Source organism: Sparus aurata, chromosome 4, assembly GCF_900880675.1.
Source record: "Sparus aurata chromosome 4, fSpaAur1.1, whole genome shotgun sequence".
In the NCBI taxonomy this organism is placed as follows: Eukaryota; Metazoa; Chordata; class Actinopteri; order Spariformes; family Sparidae; genus Sparus; species Sparus aurata.
Genome location: NC_044190.1, coordinates 13,510,022 through 13,527,737, shown reverse-complemented (window position 1 = coordinate 13,527,737; position 17,716 = coordinate 13,510,022). Strand labels below are relative to the sequence as shown.

General features: G+C 40.8%; 1 protein-coding gene and 1 long non-coding RNA gene across 22 annotated transcripts in view; one reads left to right on the top strand and one right to left on the bottom strand.

Annotated features, from left to right (window-relative positions):
- Positions 1-17,716, top strand: part of znf536 (zinc finger protein 536) — a 243,317-nt gene that overhangs the window by 55,043 nt on the left and 170,558 nt on the right. The gene's annotated exons all lie outside the window — the stretch shown is intronic.
- Positions 8,696-16,687, bottom strand: LOC115580048 (uncharacterized). 8 transcript variants are annotated; one of them, XR_003983804.1, is made up of 7 exons: positions 14,689-16,687; positions 14,180-14,221; positions 13,984-14,031; positions 13,504-13,736; positions 10,814-11,863; positions 10,649-10,720; positions 8,696-9,261 (listed from the first exon to the last, which is right to left on the bottom strand). It is a non-coding gene; the product is annotated as an uncharacterized LOC115580048 (long non-coding RNA). The 8 variants fall into 8 exon arrangements; XR_003983807.1 differs by having other exon boundaries at positions 14,015-14,031; XR_003983808.1 differs by having other exon boundaries at positions 13,504-13,677; positions 14,015-14,031.

Genomic DNA, 17,716 nt, shown 5'->3' with positions numbered 1-17,716 from the left:
AAAGAAAAGAAAAGAAAAGAAAAAAAATCGCCCCCCCCCCCCCCCCCCCACACACACACACACACACACTTGTCATTTCATTAATTCCTGAAAAAAAGGGAGAAAGTCCTCTTCCCAGGGGGTAAAAAACGAACAAAGGAGGGAGAGTTCAATGCCCAGAGTTCAATGCCTAGCAGGTCACAATATGTTCTGTTACACTACACTGTACTTTCTCTTTTCACTCTGGCAGGAGAAAAAGAGTTCTGCTCACATCCCCTCCTAAACCCCCCTGTACCCCCACAGCACCCCAACTGACATACAACAAAATTCTTATTCACTTAGTATGTAGGTCACATTACAGTGATGTCTAGCTATTGGACATGGGCTTAGATAACTGTTTGTCGAGTATTAAATGCTTTCGCTGCCTCAGCAGCCTCTGCCACTGGTATTTTTCACACAGCTGTGCAACTGAAAGGAGGCAGCGCCGCAGCAAAAATCATGTCACATACATACACATGCGCGCGCACACACACACACACACACACACACACACACACACGCACACACACACACACACACACACACACACAGCATTTCAACCTCTGACGCTCTTTGTGTATCCTTAAAAAAAAAATCTTGTTAGCATAAAACATTCACTTTTTTCAGATAAATGCCTTATGTTGGGTTGAAAACAGGTTTATGAAAGGGAGTTAAAGCAGCATCTGTAAATGAGGACCGTGCTGCCGTGAATAGGAGGCAAACCCATTGACCTGAGGTGCTAACTCAAGCAGATGAATCTTTGCTTTTCTTTCCTCTTATCCCTGTTTGCTTTGGGTGACCTTGCACACCAGCCTCGCTGCAGTGTGTTCACATAGCACCGGCCTAATGGCTTAGATAGGCCCCAGCGTGGCCAGTACTTTCCACTGAAAACACCCCTCCACGTTCGACCATTCCCTCCTCAATTGCATGCTCGCTGTTCACAACAACCCTTGCTACCTCTGATTTGAAGACAGCCGGGCGGAGGTGCGGGGCAGAGGAGGAAATTGCACCTGCTTTTATATCAGCGGGAACCAGGTGAGGAGTATTCTTAAGAATCGACTTAAAACAAAAAGACAGGAGACAAGAGGGGCATCTCACTGCTGTACTTTTTTGCCCTCTGTTGTCTTTGCATAAAATGAAAGATGCAAGAAGTGTGTGTGTGTGCGTGTGTGTGTGTGTGTGTTTGTGAGTTATCCTCCCCTCCCTCTGTCCTTTGTATGAAATGAGCCCAGATGGTGATTGATTTTTCAAGTGCTGACATCCCTGCTTGAGAAGCACCCCTCCATTCTACACACACATACACACACACACACACACCCTTCTTTGTGCCGAGCAAGTGAGGCACACTAACATCTCAGTGCCATCATCATCTTTGTGACTGCCAGCAACCACCATTGATTGACAAAAGTATGCATGCAAACAAACAGACACACACACACACACACACACTTACACATACACAAGAACACCCCCCTTCACACACACACACACACACACAGTCATCCCAACACCAAGGCACAGAGTAAATTAAACAAAATAATATATTAAGACTCATACAGTGATTATACTTCTACTCAAACACTGTTGAAACTATTAGTTGATATATTGTTTAGTTGATTGACAGAAAACTGATCGACAATCCTGACCATCAAACAATTCATTTGATCATTTATCAAGCAAGAAAATGCCAAAAAGTTTCTGAAATGTGAGAATTTGGTGATTTCCTCTGGTTTAGATCATTATGTGTTAAATAGATTGAATACTGTTGGCTGGATAAAAAACAAGTGATTTGCAAAGAGTGTCACTCTGGGCTCTGGGAAAATATCCATTGTACAGTACTTTCTGACATGGTTTAAAACTGTCTGCTCAAACAGTTTATCAATTCATCAAAAAGATAAAAGAAACACAGATGAGCTGTATATATAAAGAACAGACCGCAAAAAAACATGCATGAATTCAAACATTTTCGAATTAAAAAATAACGATAATTGCCAAATGATGGAAACACGTGTTAGTTGCAGCGCTGGACTCAAAACAATGGCCTTTAAAACCTTTAAAATGTAATTCTTCTCTGCTTGAAGAAGACAAAAAGAGGCACAAGTTACTTTTTGATGTATGCTTAAATGCACAAAAATGGAAATAAATTCAATTTGTAGGAGGCCAAAATGTGTGGAAGAGGTTATATATAGGATATGCTTGTGAATTAAAGGAGAGTACAGCCTGTGATCGCAGAGACTGTATGAGAATGTTTCCACAGCGAGAGACTGACAGAGCGATGGTAGGCAGGGATCGGGTAAAGTGACAGAGCGCTGTACGCCACAGCAGCCCCATTGAGTTAAAGTGGCTGTGTGGCTAAATGATGTCATTGGCTAACTAGGCGTTCTCAGGCCATTGCCTCTGTTTGCGTGACTAAATACATACAATTAAGGCCTAGGCACTTCTCAATCTCTGTGAACTCATTGTTATCCCCGGGTTCAAGTGCACTGATAATGGGGGCCAGAGGAAAACAGGCGTAGCAGCGAGAGAGACAGAGAGCTGGTGGGTAAAATAGACATCTCATTATTAGTGGCATTCTCTTTCACCCCAACAGCGCTACTAAAGCCTTGCTCACTCATCTGTCCCCTTTTCTGCCTGTTTTCCTTTTTTTTTTCCCTCGGCTCTTTGTCTCACTTTTCTTTTCTTTCTTTCTATTTTTTTTTTTTTTTTTACCTTTTTTTTCTGCGCTTCGCAAAAAAAAGAAATAAATAACTCCTTCCTTCTCTCCACCTCTTCTTGCTGTTCCTGTGTCTCTCATCACTCAACAGCTTTGTTGTGTGAGGACGCCTTGTATAATGCAGTATTGGCTCCCGCGCAATTGGTCGTTTTCGCATCGGGGCTGAGCGCGACACACACCTTTCAGCGGTGTAAACACCCCTTAATGCCACCTCTAAATGCATCATTAGTCGGTTAGGCTGCTGTGAAAGTGGTGGGACAGTGGATGGGCAGGCAAACCAATAGGAAATAACTTCAGAGTGAGATCGTTGAGATTTGTCTGCCCCACCCCCCTCGGCCCCCGCTGCACACTCACACACACATTCACCTTACTTATAAATCCTGAAGCAAAAAAAACAAAAAACAACAAAAATGTCCTGAACATGTACTCATGTACTGGTTGAAAGCTTATGGGAATGATGATGTTAAATTTCAGCTAATGACTTCACTTCACTGAGCTCTTATTATTTTTGACTTCAGTTTCTGTTTCAATTTGCTGCAATCATCCGTGAATCCTAGGACAAATCTGAAAGCTGAAACACACCAAAAAAAAAAAAAAAAAAAAAAAGCAAAATGATGCATAAAGGAAGTGACTAACCCTCAGCGGAGCCCATCTAGAGCACTAGAGGTCACGTTATGCCCCCTCCCCATGACACACACACAGACACACACACACACACATAGGCACACACATACCAGATTGAGTGTAATCGTCTAAAGCGAGACTTCCCCTGATGGCCTCGACACTTGACAGTGATGCCCTCAAGTCTCGGAGAAAACTCTGTAACCGGAGAACGATTGCTTCTGTCTGTCTTGAGTTACTTGATCACCAGGCCGTCCTCCCTGCCCACAGGCACACACACAATCACTGCTACACATTCATGCGCACACACACTCACACACAAACAGCACAAACACGTAGATTTGGTTTCAGTCAGACACACACAGGCAGACTTACAGATAGATACTACTAACCGGCGAGGAGCAGAAGTAAGTTCCCGCACACGCACAAACAAACAGCCAGTATGCACGTGTGTGTGTGTGTGTGTGTGGGTAAAGAGGTGTGTTTGAGGCGCGCCGGGGAGGGCGGCCCGTTCTCCTCCAGTCGCCGTCGGCGGGGCGCGGTGGCGGTAGCCTAGGTAAATGGATCTTATTTAGCGACGCGTCAACACGTGTAAGGGGGCTTACGGCTCATTAGTCTGGGCCCGATCGTCTCTGCTCACTCACTGATGGATGGCAGGGGCTGCTTGGAGGAGGTGCAGGTGGGGAGCGGGAGAAGGAGAGCAGGATGGACATCGACCCCTCCTGTGTAGCTTCCTCCCTCCTTGCCCTTCTTCTTTCAACTGTTTCTCCCCTCGCTCTGTTCCATCCATTGGATGGATACATTGCTTCATTTTTTTTTCCTGCTAAAAATGTGTGAATCGCAACCAATTCATGAAAGCTTCTCCATTTGCAGATCTAAACATGTCTTGGGTCATTCCTGAGAATTCATCAAACAACCAAGTGCACAATTAAAAATCTTATGAGGACAAGTGTCGAATACTAGAATGTACAATAGACCTTTGACACTGCTAGTAATTTGACATGATACAGTCGGAAAAGCACAAGTGTAATAAAATGAATGATAGCTAAATTAAATGTAGCTGCTTCATATTCAGGGTCCTGTTGTAGTGGCAGCCGCTTTACTGTCACTGTGATGACTTACTGTGTCTATCCTCTAAGTACGTACACTAACGCGTATATGCGGCAAATTTGTGTGTACGATTTAGTGGCATCTAGCAGTGAGGTTGCATAGTGCAACCAACTGCATACATCTCATTCACCAAGCATACAGGAGAAAATACAGTGGCTGCTAAGAATGTGAAACAACGCAAAAAAGGCCCCCTCTTTGTCCATTGTTAAGTTTGTCTGTTCTGGGCTACTGTAGAAACATGGCGGTGCAACTCCAAATCTACATAGTGGACAAACCATGTATTTACAACGTCACACGACTTTTTTTCCCCTAAGCTTTCATTGTAAAAGAAGCAGCTTTAGAATTGCTGGATACATATTCTTTGAGCATCGTTATACCTGCATAACGACTTGTTTCACCATCAGAACACATCTATTCTCTCCAATAACAATTTGGAAAGTCTAGAAGAGAGTCATCAAGGGCTAGGCCGCAAGTTAGCAGCTCAGTCAGTGGAGGTCTCTCACAATGCGGAGAAGATCCCTGTTGAACTTTTTTGGGCTCCTTGTGCCACTGATCAGCTTTCATAAGAGGGAAGGCTATGGCTCTGTCTCTGATGCAAGTAATCAAAACACAACCATTCTTACTAATTGGATTCTAAGGATCTAACGATGTCATTGCAATAAATATTGCATGATACGTTTTTTTAATCACAATATAAAAAAACAACAAAGGGAAAGATGACTTGAACAGTATTATTTAATGTTAAATCTGATATTTACAGCATTTATTATTCAAATGCAGTTTGTTTTTACTCAGTGAGGTACTGCAGTACTTCTGCTTTCCTTCTTTAGTGAGGTGAAAAAATAGTAGTCAGCCATGACCTAAGCATGTGCATAAAGTAGCCATGATTTGTCTTTGGCAGTGAAAGACTGGACGATATACAGTTGCAAAACAATACACACTGGACTTTAAAGTTCATTTCTTGTGGATGAAATTATCAAAACTGGTCAGGTGACTGTGATTTTTTTATACAGTTTTCTACAAAACATAACAAAAACCCAAAGCATTACAAATTCCAAAATGAATTAACCCTAGCATATACCGTATGCATGTACAATGTTAATCTAGACCACCCGAAAGAGGAAAGTAGCACCACAAATAGTAATTACACATTCCTGACTTCATAATCATAAGATCGAACCAACAACAAAAAAAAAAACATTTAGTTCACAGACTGCAGAGTGCAGAACTTTTTCTATGTCTAATTATCATGTCAGCGAAACCGCAGGACACAGCACATGGATGTGCATTAAAATGACAGCAGAAACTTTGACTCTCCATACCTGTTGTTCTCGGGAGGCTTGGGAGAATTGTAGTGGGCTCATTGTGGGTAAATGTTAGGTCAAGACCGCTGCTTTCAAACTCTACCCAGTTCAAAAACCAACCAGTCTTCTCTATGTGGTGAACTTTTAAACCCTTACATTAGCTCACTGACACCTAATTGTTACCAGCACACAAACCTGCACTATAAACGCCTCAACCATGACACACACACACACAAACACACACACATGCACACGCAGGCACACACAGATACACACTTACAGCGCTTCCAAAGCACGAGTCAAGTCCCTCTCTCTTAAGCTCGTAAAGCATTCCTCTCATTCATGGAAGCAGGGCCCTCCTAGTGAAGCGCTTAATTGGCTGCAGATTGCTCTTTAACCTCAGGGTTACACCGCACACAAACACGAGTACGCGCACACGCAGACAGAGGTAAACACACACGCACATAGACACACATGCAGACAGACGCACACCATTTGCGCAGGCTGTTAAAGTCTTAGGGGAAATGGAGTGTGGTTTTTACAACTCAGCGGGCAGGTCAGAGGTCAACAGATTTGTAACAGTCTCTAAGGATCTGTCAATCAAGGCTAAGATGCCAAGGCGACTACCACACACATACACACAAGCCCTCACAAACACACGCTCACAGTATGTTTGGATGCTTTCTCGAAGTGTCTCTTCTTTACTGATTTAGAATTACATAATCGATGGGAACATTTTTAGTGCAGTCCGATCAAACGTGCTGGATTGGATCGCATGGGACTTACATGACTTCAGAGTTGGTTCAGCCAGTTTGGGTCTTTACAGTCGTTCTCTGCTTAGCAAGGTTGTGTGTGTCAGTCTGCCTACGCTACTGGGGCGACTGTCCTGAATTCATACTGTCATTGAGACCAAACTGCGGCTTGATAGGAAGCAGAATTTGTCCTTTTGCAAGCCTAATAGAAAATGGTCCAATTGGAGTTTCGGCAAATTGTAGGGCTTTGTTTGGACATTTGATAGTAATGGTATGAGACATTTCAGACATATATCCTTATTTACAATGTAATTGAGATATTTCCTTTTTTTTTGGTGTTCGAATGCGTGTGCATTCGTGGGTGTGTTATTCTCTTCTCTCACTACTCCCTATTGTTTATGATACATCGTGAATATGCTTTTCTACATGACTCACTCTCCTCCTCCAAAAGAATTAAGATCTGTGTGTTTCTCTCCCAAATTAGCCTTTTCACTTGTATCCAAGTGCACCGAGGAACTTGCTACTAACGTGATTGTGATCAACAGAGGAAGAATGAGAGGGTGAGATTGAAAGAGGGACAGAGGGAAACTGAAGGGGAAGGAAAAAGAGGGGGGATTAGTTATTTGAAGCTGTGAGTCAGTTAACATTTCAATGCTGTTTTTCTAATGAGCTTATACTGCTGAAGGAGAAAACCTAAAATACAATTTATTGCATTAAGACATCTGATTTTAATGAATGATATGTTATACAGAAAAACAGTTAAGATTAATTTTTCAAAAGGAACAAAGGACCCTGGTGGAGACTCAGTTGTGCCTGCCAGTCCTCCCATTGTACAGGCTTATGAATGATTAAGCTACTGTAGCAACAAGGGCAGATCACATTACAGACGCCATTTTGTTAGTTCCCCGTGCAATCTTTCATATCTCCACCAGTTGTTTGCCGGGTTTATTGCAAACAGTATAGTGACGGTGTGTGCATTTATGTATGTCTGCATGTGTGTGTGCACTTGTGTAACTCTATAACAGGGGACCTCAGGATCGTAACACACACACGAACAGGGGACTTGTCGGCTAACAGGGGACATTTTTCAGGTCCCCTCTTGCACATGCCTTCAATCATGCTAGAATCATGCCTAAAGCCTGCTGGTAAATTTTTTTCATATTTACCAAGAGGGGACCTGGAGTCGTGTGAATGTTTAAATCCATACTTAACACTCTCCTGGCAGACTGGAGCAGGAATTGTAAGGATTAACTCACACACGTCGTATTTAGCACTCATGCATATGAATGGCCTGCATCGTCGGCAGGTCGTTCAGACTGCAGAGGGGACTGGAGAAACCAGTCTCTTAAAAGATACAACAAAATAGAGAAAGCAACTACACTGCATTAAAATTAAAAGGTACCCACAGAGCAGAACAATAATATTGATTTTCACAATTAAAAATAAAAGGAAGAAACTGGAAAACCAGAATAAAATCACAAAAAATAAATTAGCAGTAAGATCATTTTGTTTTCTTTTTTGGTACAAGAAAATAGTAACTTCAACAACAATTATGAGAAGGTTTTTTCATAAAGCTAAATAGGTTTGTTAGTAAGCTTATTATCAAAAAAGATTCAGGTTCAGCTTTCATGGATGTCTTAAGTTTTAAGCAAAAAACTACTGAAATAAATAGCCACCAAAAAGGCAGGAGAGCATCAAGTAATTTAGAGGAGGAAAAATAACTGGGATAAAATTAAAATAATTAATGTGAATACTTGAATACAAAGTACTGTCACATTAAGTTATATGTTTTTGTTTGGCAAATGTAGAATGTATATATGAGGGTGGCCAAGCCGAGCAGTATCATAACAATTGGATTGATAAATGTGAATGCACATAACAATACTGCATCAGGGTTCAAAATAATACTGTCTAATAGGTCTTTATATTTGGCTTTTTGTCCAAAAAGCTGTAAAAGAGTTAAGTTTGTCCACAGTGTAGAGTTGCATTAGTCCCTTTCTCTGCCTGTACAAAATGACACAAGTCCCCTGTTGGATGGTATTGAATGACACTTCTCCTGTGGCTGTCTGTTTTTCTGTATATTTCTACAGTGTTTTCAGTGCCCAACAATGTTCATATTATACAATGTTCAGATTATTATAACTACAAATAACAAAAAAACACAGACGATTCAGAGCTGTGTTAAGCCAAAGTTTATTTAAAGTGCTTTTAAATCCACACACACTCATAAACTGAGTTTCTCTCTTGCTTCTGCTGTACTCCTAACAATGGAAATGGCTCTCCACATGATAAACTACATAGACAGATTATCACGTGGAATCTCATCAAAACGTTTCAATGTTATGACAGAGTGCTGTTTACATGACTACACATTTTATGATACACTGATGCTCCGTTCACATGAAAAAACAATGTTTGGACCCTCACACTGATGCTCTGTAATGCGAGCTCCCAGTATTCAGGCACATAACAATGATAATCCAGAATGTGGCTCTCAGGATACCGGTGCCCAGTATTAATGGTCTTAATACTGTTGGTTCAACTGTCGCTTGACAGCTGTTACGTTATTGTGCACAAAATATTTCACTGCCTTCCAGTCTCACCCATTATCCCTTAGTCTGGTGTTCTTTTAGGAATCGCTGACATTCCTCTTTTCCTGGGGTCTTCATTTCCTTCAGGGAGCCCTTGAAGTAGTGTTCAACAAGTTCTCTTTCCATCTTTGACCAATGCCTTCTCTATTTCCCTGAAAATAAATGAAGAAATAACGTGAATAAATGGATGAATGAAAATGACCACCATTAATTATTGTCAACAAAAGTCATTATGTTTCATAAAGATAATCTTTCAAACTAGAGATGCACCGATCGATCGGCAACCGATCGCAATCGGCCGATAATGCCCCTATCGGTTTTGATCGGAGTTCTCAAAATAGATCAAATCAGGCCGATCAGCTGACGTTTCAATAAAGAGACAATGCACTGACTGCATGCAGGGTGGGAATTTCACGGTGGCCATGGCCGCTGTTGCCTCGCACTTTGGCCTTGATGCAGCGTGAAAAAAAAATCTCACCGTACGGCCACAGTGGCCTCTGTGCCCCTGGCCCGGTCAGCGTCGCGAGCTTGCCTTTAATTACAGCCACCCGAGTGCACAGTAGTCACTCACAGTAACTTCATTGAGTCCGCGGTTCGCGCAGGTGGAGTCTCATCATCACGATGATCTCACGTGAAAGCCTCTCAAACAGCAGCAGCGTCTCAAAACAGAAGAAGGAAACTTACAGCACAGCGAGCAAGCTCAGCCGGTTTTGACATGATACGTAACTGACTTATGTGGTAGGATTTAGTCCGGTAAAGTTGGAAATATATTCACAGATTCGAACTTCCCGGATCAATAACTCATAAGTGAAACACAGCTGACGGCTCTTCCCTACCGTAGTAAGGAAGACAACGAGCTACAACCGCATGTTAATCAAAACGAGCGTCTGGACATTAACTCTGGTCTGTATGGTCAGCCGTCTGTGAGACGAGGGCGCAGGGACCGTCTACAAAGTGCAGCACTGAAAAGAGAAACTACAAAAAATATTTAGTAACTTCACTATTATTCAGAGTGTATTGTCACCAAAATCACTCCACACATCAGTGGTCTCCTGCTGATATTCTACAGATTTTTTGTTTGGAAAAAATGTGCTTTGCCATAATTTTGGGGAATTTCTATTTGGGAGAAATATTCAGTAACACTAATATTCAGTGTGGTGTCACAAAACTCACCTCACCCTAACCCTACTTAAAAAAACTGTTTTGTAATGTAACATTAACTTGATATTGGTATTTAAAAAATGTTTTAATACATAATCCATGTCTAACTATAAATTAGGATGTTATGGTATCAGTCTGAAAGGTAAATCAACACATTTTCTCAGTGGCCTTTGTGCCCTGTCATGTGGCCTTGGTGCCCTTGAAAAAAAAAGTGCAGGCCAAATGGACTTGCCCCTAAAATGAGGAAATTCCCACCCTGACTGCATGCATTCCCACTAGTAATCTACAGTTACTCTATGTAAGCTGAGTCCAAGTTGTCTCTAAGAGTCTCTAGAGTGTGAAATATTGCACATTGCCTCAGCCTGCAATAAAACTTACCAGTTCGACTTGAGGTTGCTGTCTGCTCAGGCAGGACATCTTCTGCATCTCTGTCGCTGTCCTCCTCTTCAGCTGCAACAAAATATTTAAAGCTTATATTACACACTGTCTTTGATTTCTTTAACAAAACAATAAAAACAGATATTCCTAATATCCTTCACTTACAGCTGATGTTTGGTATGATGTCTTCCAGGGACTTTCCTTTAAATTCTCCCAGTCCACTTTGTATGGCAAGAAGAAGTTTGCTCACTTAAGCTGTGTGCAGTGTTTCTTCAGGGAGTCTGTAAAAACTCTTATGGACCTCGACATCGTGTTCCATGAAACCTGCAAGCTCTTCCTGTTTGTAAATTGTGAACGATCTGTGAAACTGTGGCAATATGCTTCCTTAATTTCGTTGAGGAAATATTTTCTGGCTGTCTGGCCCCACATTCTTTGCATATAGCCTTATTGTATCAGTTCCACAATTGTTTTCACAAGATCCATAATTTGGGCGGGGAAAAATGTAGGGATTGCTTGGGGAAATCCCAACTGCTTCCCAATTTTTTATCAGGAGGTCAACTGACTATTTAATATCATTTGGGAAGAGCACAGCTACCTTGCAGCTCCTCTTCTCTTGTATTTCTACCCTGGTGACTATCTTGCATAGTTCTCCCTCTACCTTTGACAGGCTGGCCAGAATTTCATCTCGCATACTCCATTTGTTTCGCTGCAGGAATGTTTTGAAATTCATCCTTGAAACTTCTCCGAAACGTGTCCTTGTAAAATCGATGTCACAGTCACAAGGGAATAGCGCAATTTCAGTGCAGTTGAAGGAACTGAAAACCGGCGTGTTGAGTCATCAAACCCAATCATCTACTTGACAGGATCAAGTACTGTGTTAAATTTTTCTTAGCTAATCAATTCCTTCAAAAAGACAATGTCTCTATCAATGTCTCTTGCTGCCACAAGAAGTCTTGCAAGTTCCCTCATCTTGTTTCTGATGTCTGACCATTGTCTCACATTTTCTCCGTTTTTGGCAAACATTCTGTCTTCCAGTGAAATAATCAGAGTGTCAGATTTCACCACTTGGGTTACTGTGTCGTATGTCATCTGTCACCTAACTTCTTTTTAAATCCACTGGAAACTGAAGCATCCATGGGCAACATCAGGCAGCAGGATGTCTTGTTCATCTTCATCTGACATTTCCAGGAAAAGGAAAACTTGTTGCTCCATGTCCTAGAATAAAAAAATGTGAGTTACTTTTTAATTTGCACAAATTTATAACAACACCTTTTTCTGCAAGAATTGTCTTATACATTTGACCCATCTATGTTTATCTAATTAAAAGCCCTATTGGGCCATTCTAACACATAAATATGATTTGATCTAAACCATTCCATTGTAGCTCTGGCTGTATGTTTAGGCTTGTTGTCCTGCTGGAAGGTGAACTTCCGCCCCAGTCTCAAGTCTTTTGCAGACTTTAACAGGTTTTATTCCAAGATTGTCCTGTATTTGGCTCCATCCCTTTTCCCATCAACTCTGTCCGGCTTCCCTGTCCCTGCTGAAGAAAAGCATCCCCACAGCATGATGCTGCCACTACCATGTTTCATGGTGTGTTCAGGGTGATGTGCAGTGTTAGTTTTCTGCCACACATAGTGTTTTGTATTTAGGCCCAAAACATCAATTTTGGTCTCATCTGACCAGAGCACCTTCCTCCACATGTTTGTTTTGACCCCCACATGGCCTGTGTCAAACTGCATGGCTTTGTTTCAACAATGGCTCTCTTCTTGCCACTCTTCCATAAAGGCCCGATTTGTGGAGAACATGACTAATAGCTGTCCTGTGGACAGATTCTCCCACCTGAGCTGGTGATCTCTGCAGCTCCTCCAGAGTTATCATGGGCCTCTTGGCTGCTTCTCTGATCAATGCTCTCCTTGCCCGGCCCGTCAGTTTAGGTGGACAGCCATGTCTTGGCAGGTTTGCAGTTGTGCCATATTCTTTCCATTTTCAGGTGATGGATTGAACAGTGCTCAGTGAGATGTTCAAAGCTTGGGATATTTTTTCATATACTAACCATGCTTTAAACTTCTCTACAACTTTATCCCTGACCTGTCTGGTGTGTTCTTTGGGCTTCATGATGCTGTTTGCTGTATGTTCTCTAGCAAACCTCTGAGGCCTTCACAGAACAGCTATATTTACAGAGATTAGATTACACACAGATGGACTCCATTTACTAATTAGGTGACTTTTGAAGGCAACTAGTTGCACTGGATTTTATTCAAGGGTATCAGAGTAAAGGGGGGATTACTACTTTTGCACACCACACTTAACTGTTTTTTATTTGTAAAAAAAAAAGTAAAACCATGTATCATTTTCCTTCCACTTCACAATTATGCACCACTTTGTGTTGGTCTATCACATAAAATCCGAATAAAATACATTTACATTTGTGGTTAAAACGTGACAAAATGTGGAAAGGTTCAAGGGGGGTGAATACTTTTGCAAGGCACTGTAAGTGGCTTCCAGAGGAGAAGTGCAGGAGCAGCTGAGGTAAATGAACAATGAGCAAACGAGTCCAACCTTTTTTTAACACGTTTGACTCTACCTCCCCCAGCCCCCCTGCTGCTCCTCTGAGCAACAACTCCAGGACAAAACCCACACAGCTCCCACAACCCCACACCATCCCCCGCAGCAGACACCACATCCCTCACGACCACCCCCCTGCTCTTACCCACCACAATCCCTGCCACACCCCCCACCCCTACATGACATGAACGAGGAGGAGTTCTGAATTCTGAGTGAGTTGGCATGGAATGAACTTCAAATAAAACATACAGAATATTTAACGTGAAGAGAGTGTTAGTCTTGGCACTTACATGTGAAAACCTGAAGGCATTCCTCAATGGTTGGACGTTCTTCAAATGAACTTTTCAGCATTCTGGTAATAATATCCTTTAGGCTCATCCATTTTTCTTCACAATGAAGAGTGAAGTTGCCTGTTAGGACATTTTGAGACAGCCCAAGTGGATCACTGGAGTAGGGTGTTCGTTCTGGTTTGATAGGGATGTTGCCCATCAGTCAGGATGTAATGCACCACGCACCCCGCAACCTAAAATGGAATGGAATGGAATTGAAATAATGTCAACTAACAGTCACCAAAACCACTCTTTACATTAACCTATTTGCATTTACCTAGTCAAATTGTAGAGAATGAGTAACAATAACAATAATTTAAATAAAAATCAATAATGAGTTCTTCTGACTATGCAAGACAACTTCAAATGGTATATTTTACATTATTACATTTGAGAAATTCAAACTCAGTGGTCATGGATCAAAATAGCATCATGAATTACCTTTAAATGAACACTTTCAAGCTCAACTCACTTGGATATCTGATTCACCTAGGTTGTATCCACAGAGGGGGGAGACAAAATAGGCAAATTAGGCATCTTCCAACACAGAAATGGGTCGCAACAGATGCTCCAACTTGTTCCACTGCCCTTCATCTTCAGTGAATATAATTGAAGAAAAAAAGCTTAATATCTTTACCCTGTCGTCTGCATGCCCATCACAGGATGAAGCAGTGGTATTCTAAAACAAAGGACATTTAAAGCATGAAAACAACAATTGTACTATGTAAAAAATTTGACAGTATTTGGGAATAAGGTTCTATTGACATGTATAATATTAATCCTACCAACAGCAAGTGTAAATGTTGACTGATAAGATTGGTTGCATCAATGAGATCACAACTATATGAGTGTAGACTGTCATATCTATAATCCATTTTCTCTCTTTGTTATTTCTCACATCAGTGACGGACAATTAAGATACCTTACAATTTTTCTCATACTTTCTCAATATTTTATACTGCACTATGTAATGGCAAGTCTACATTTCGAGTTTCAACAATGAGCTTAAAAAGAATTTAAACCAGTTACTAATCAAATCATATCCACAATATTGGCATGGATGAGAGTCCTTACAACTTAGTTAAATGATGAAATTTTGTGTGTCAAAGAAACAAAATGTGTAAATAGAAATAGACATATACATACATGTCGCCCTGGACAGTTAGGGTCTCCATAGTCATACACAAGTTCTTCTCCTGTGTATATGGCTATATGTTTGCCAGCAGCAATGAAGTGCAAGGCTTCCTTTTCAGGTTGAACCCTTCTGGATGTCATTTTTCTGTGGAGTAATTAAGATGATAATATACATGATGCACTGTCTTCACAAATAACAAATATATTTAAATTGGCTGTTTTATGCAATTTAATGACAAGCATGAAAGCCTCAGTGACTTCATGAAAGCAGTAGTAGTTACTGTACTGCCAAAATTATAATGTTCAATGGAATTGAAGTCAGGCAACTGGGGGGAAACTCAATGACAGTCAGGACTCCATTGGTCTTTAAGTACTTTAAGTACACTTACTATGGCTAGATTTTTTAAGGTTTATAAGGGGGCAGTACATCAAACTCTAAAACACTAGACAGAAACTGGATCAGTTTCCAAAACATGACCAGGTAGAGCCAAAGGGACCTCACCATCAGAAGATCAATATATCAATTAATTGGACCTTGCAAAACCATAGCTGTACTCAGGGATTAGGAATTTTTTCAATTTAAGACAAAGTTTCAGCATTTCTGTTATTATTTGTGTGTGTTCTAAGCCTCAACAATCACCTTTTTGGGTCAAAATAACCCCAAAAGTGGGTGTTTCACCTCTGGCCCTATATTTAGCTGTGTCTGTGTAGTTTTATATGGAGGACTCAAACAAAAAGACTGCTTGTTAATTTACATGAATGTTCAGCATCAATTATTGAAATGAAAACATGTGGCCAAGCTTCTACAGGGTGTCTTGGATGTTCAGGACTAATTTCGATCCAATCCAGGAAAGGTGAAGGAGTAGCTTAGGGAAATGAACAATGAGCAAACAAGTTCAACCAGTTTTTCACCAGGTTTGATTCCAGCTCCCCCATCTGCAGCAACCCCGACTGCTCCTTGGAGCAACAAATCCAGGACAAAAACCACAAGGATTGCATCATACAAACAAAGAATCACTAAATGAGTAATTTTGGTCTGAGGCCTAAACCTCACAAATTCACTACTCAAAAAGTATTTGGAGTACAGCTGTAGGATTTTGCACGGTCTCATAAATTTTAAATGGGTTTCAACAAGATTATTTTCATGAAAATCCGTGAAATGAAGTCATAATGAAATTTATATTATTACATTTAACAAATATGCAAAATGGAGGTGTTTTGACTTGTGGAAAAAAAACCTTTGACTATACTGCATCTACTCTAAAGCATAGTGATTTTAACAGACTCAACTGATTCATCCATACAGAGGTATATGTAAAAATGTTGAACTTACCTGTCACTTTAGCCGCGAAGCTGGTAGAAGGCAGAAATAGGTCAATGTTCGAAGAGTAGAGAGAAGAGATTTCTTAAAGTCTGTAGTTGCCAAAGGCTGGCAAACTTTCTGTGAAAAAAGCCCAGAATGTATACAGAATCCTGAGCAGATATCTGGACAGTGATTGGTTCCTGAGGTTAGGGGAAGCAAATGTATGCTTCCACAGTGATGCAAATGATATTGAGCAGATATCTGGACAGTGATTGGTTCACTTGGTTAGGATTACGATGCAAACGTTCGCCTTTGTTTGCAAAACAAGGTCATGTAAATTCAAGTAGACCACAGGCATCTTTTGTCCAACTCTCAACTTGCGGTCACATCACTCTCCCTTTATCAGAGATAAGACAGTACGTTATGATACCTTTTGCCTAATGTTTTCAAGGATGACATTAGTTTTGGTAAACTCAAATCTGGCTGTGAAAGAGTGATCAATATGTCATCTGCAAAAAGGCAGGTCTTAAACACTGTGTCTTTAATCCAAATTCCTCTTATGTCCTGGTCTTCTCTAATAGCCTGAGCCAGAGGTTCGATAAATAGTTCAAACAAGGTCGGACTTAAGGGACACACCTGCCGACAGGCTCTTTCAAGTGGCACAGGGTTGGTCAGACTACCATTTATTTTGATTCTGGCTGAGGGGGAATAATATAAGGTTTTTAGATATGAGATGACTTCAATATCAAAGCCAAATATTTGTAATGTTAAGTGTAAGTATTCCCAACTAACTGAATCGAATGCCTTTTTCGGTATCAAGGCTGAGACCAATGGATTTATCTTTATTTTTGCTCATATGCTCCATTAAATGTAAAGCCCGTCTTACATTATCTTGTGTCTGTCTGGTTTTAAGGAACCCTGTCTTGTCCTCATCTATTATATCCGGAATAATATTTTCTAATCTTTTTGCAATTATTGAGGCATATAGTCTATAGTCGAAGTTTAAAATCGATATCGGTCTGTATGAACTGCACTCAGATTTATCTTTCCCCACCTTAGGAATTACAGAGATGATGGCATGTTTCCAAGAAGCTGGTGTTTCTCCTCCATTAAGAGTAAAGAGGAGTAGAGTAGTTTTATACCATTCTCACCTGGCAGTTTATTTGTTTTGAGTCTCGAGATAGCATTATCCAGGTATGTTTCTGTTCATGTTTACATCTATGTATATTGTGAAGGAAGAAAAAAATCCTCTAAATTAATGATATGATATGTGTTCAAAATAATTTCAAATATTATCACTTGTAACAGTTAAAAAATTGTACTGACAGCAAATTTGTTTGGCCAGCATGAACAAAAATGTATATTTTGGATTGAAAATGGGCACTTACTCTTCCCTCTCTGCAATTGCTCCGCCATGCTTGTCTTGTCCGATATCTGTCACTCTCTCTGAGCATGCTCAAAGTCATGACATGATTGTGATTGGATAATCAGGATCCAATCAGTAACCCGCATTGCTGATATCAATCAATTACAGAGTATTTATTAGTTTTGAGACAGAAATATGACATGACCATTCCAATGGACACAGGGTCCGAAGGAGTTAATTCCCCAAGTGTTTGTCTCCTTCCACTATTGTGTTGTTGTAGTTACTGTCTTGAAAAAAATCCCCGCAATGGTCAGCCCTCCTGACCGAGACTACAGCAAACTTTCCCCAGAAAACAGCATCCCTCCCCACAA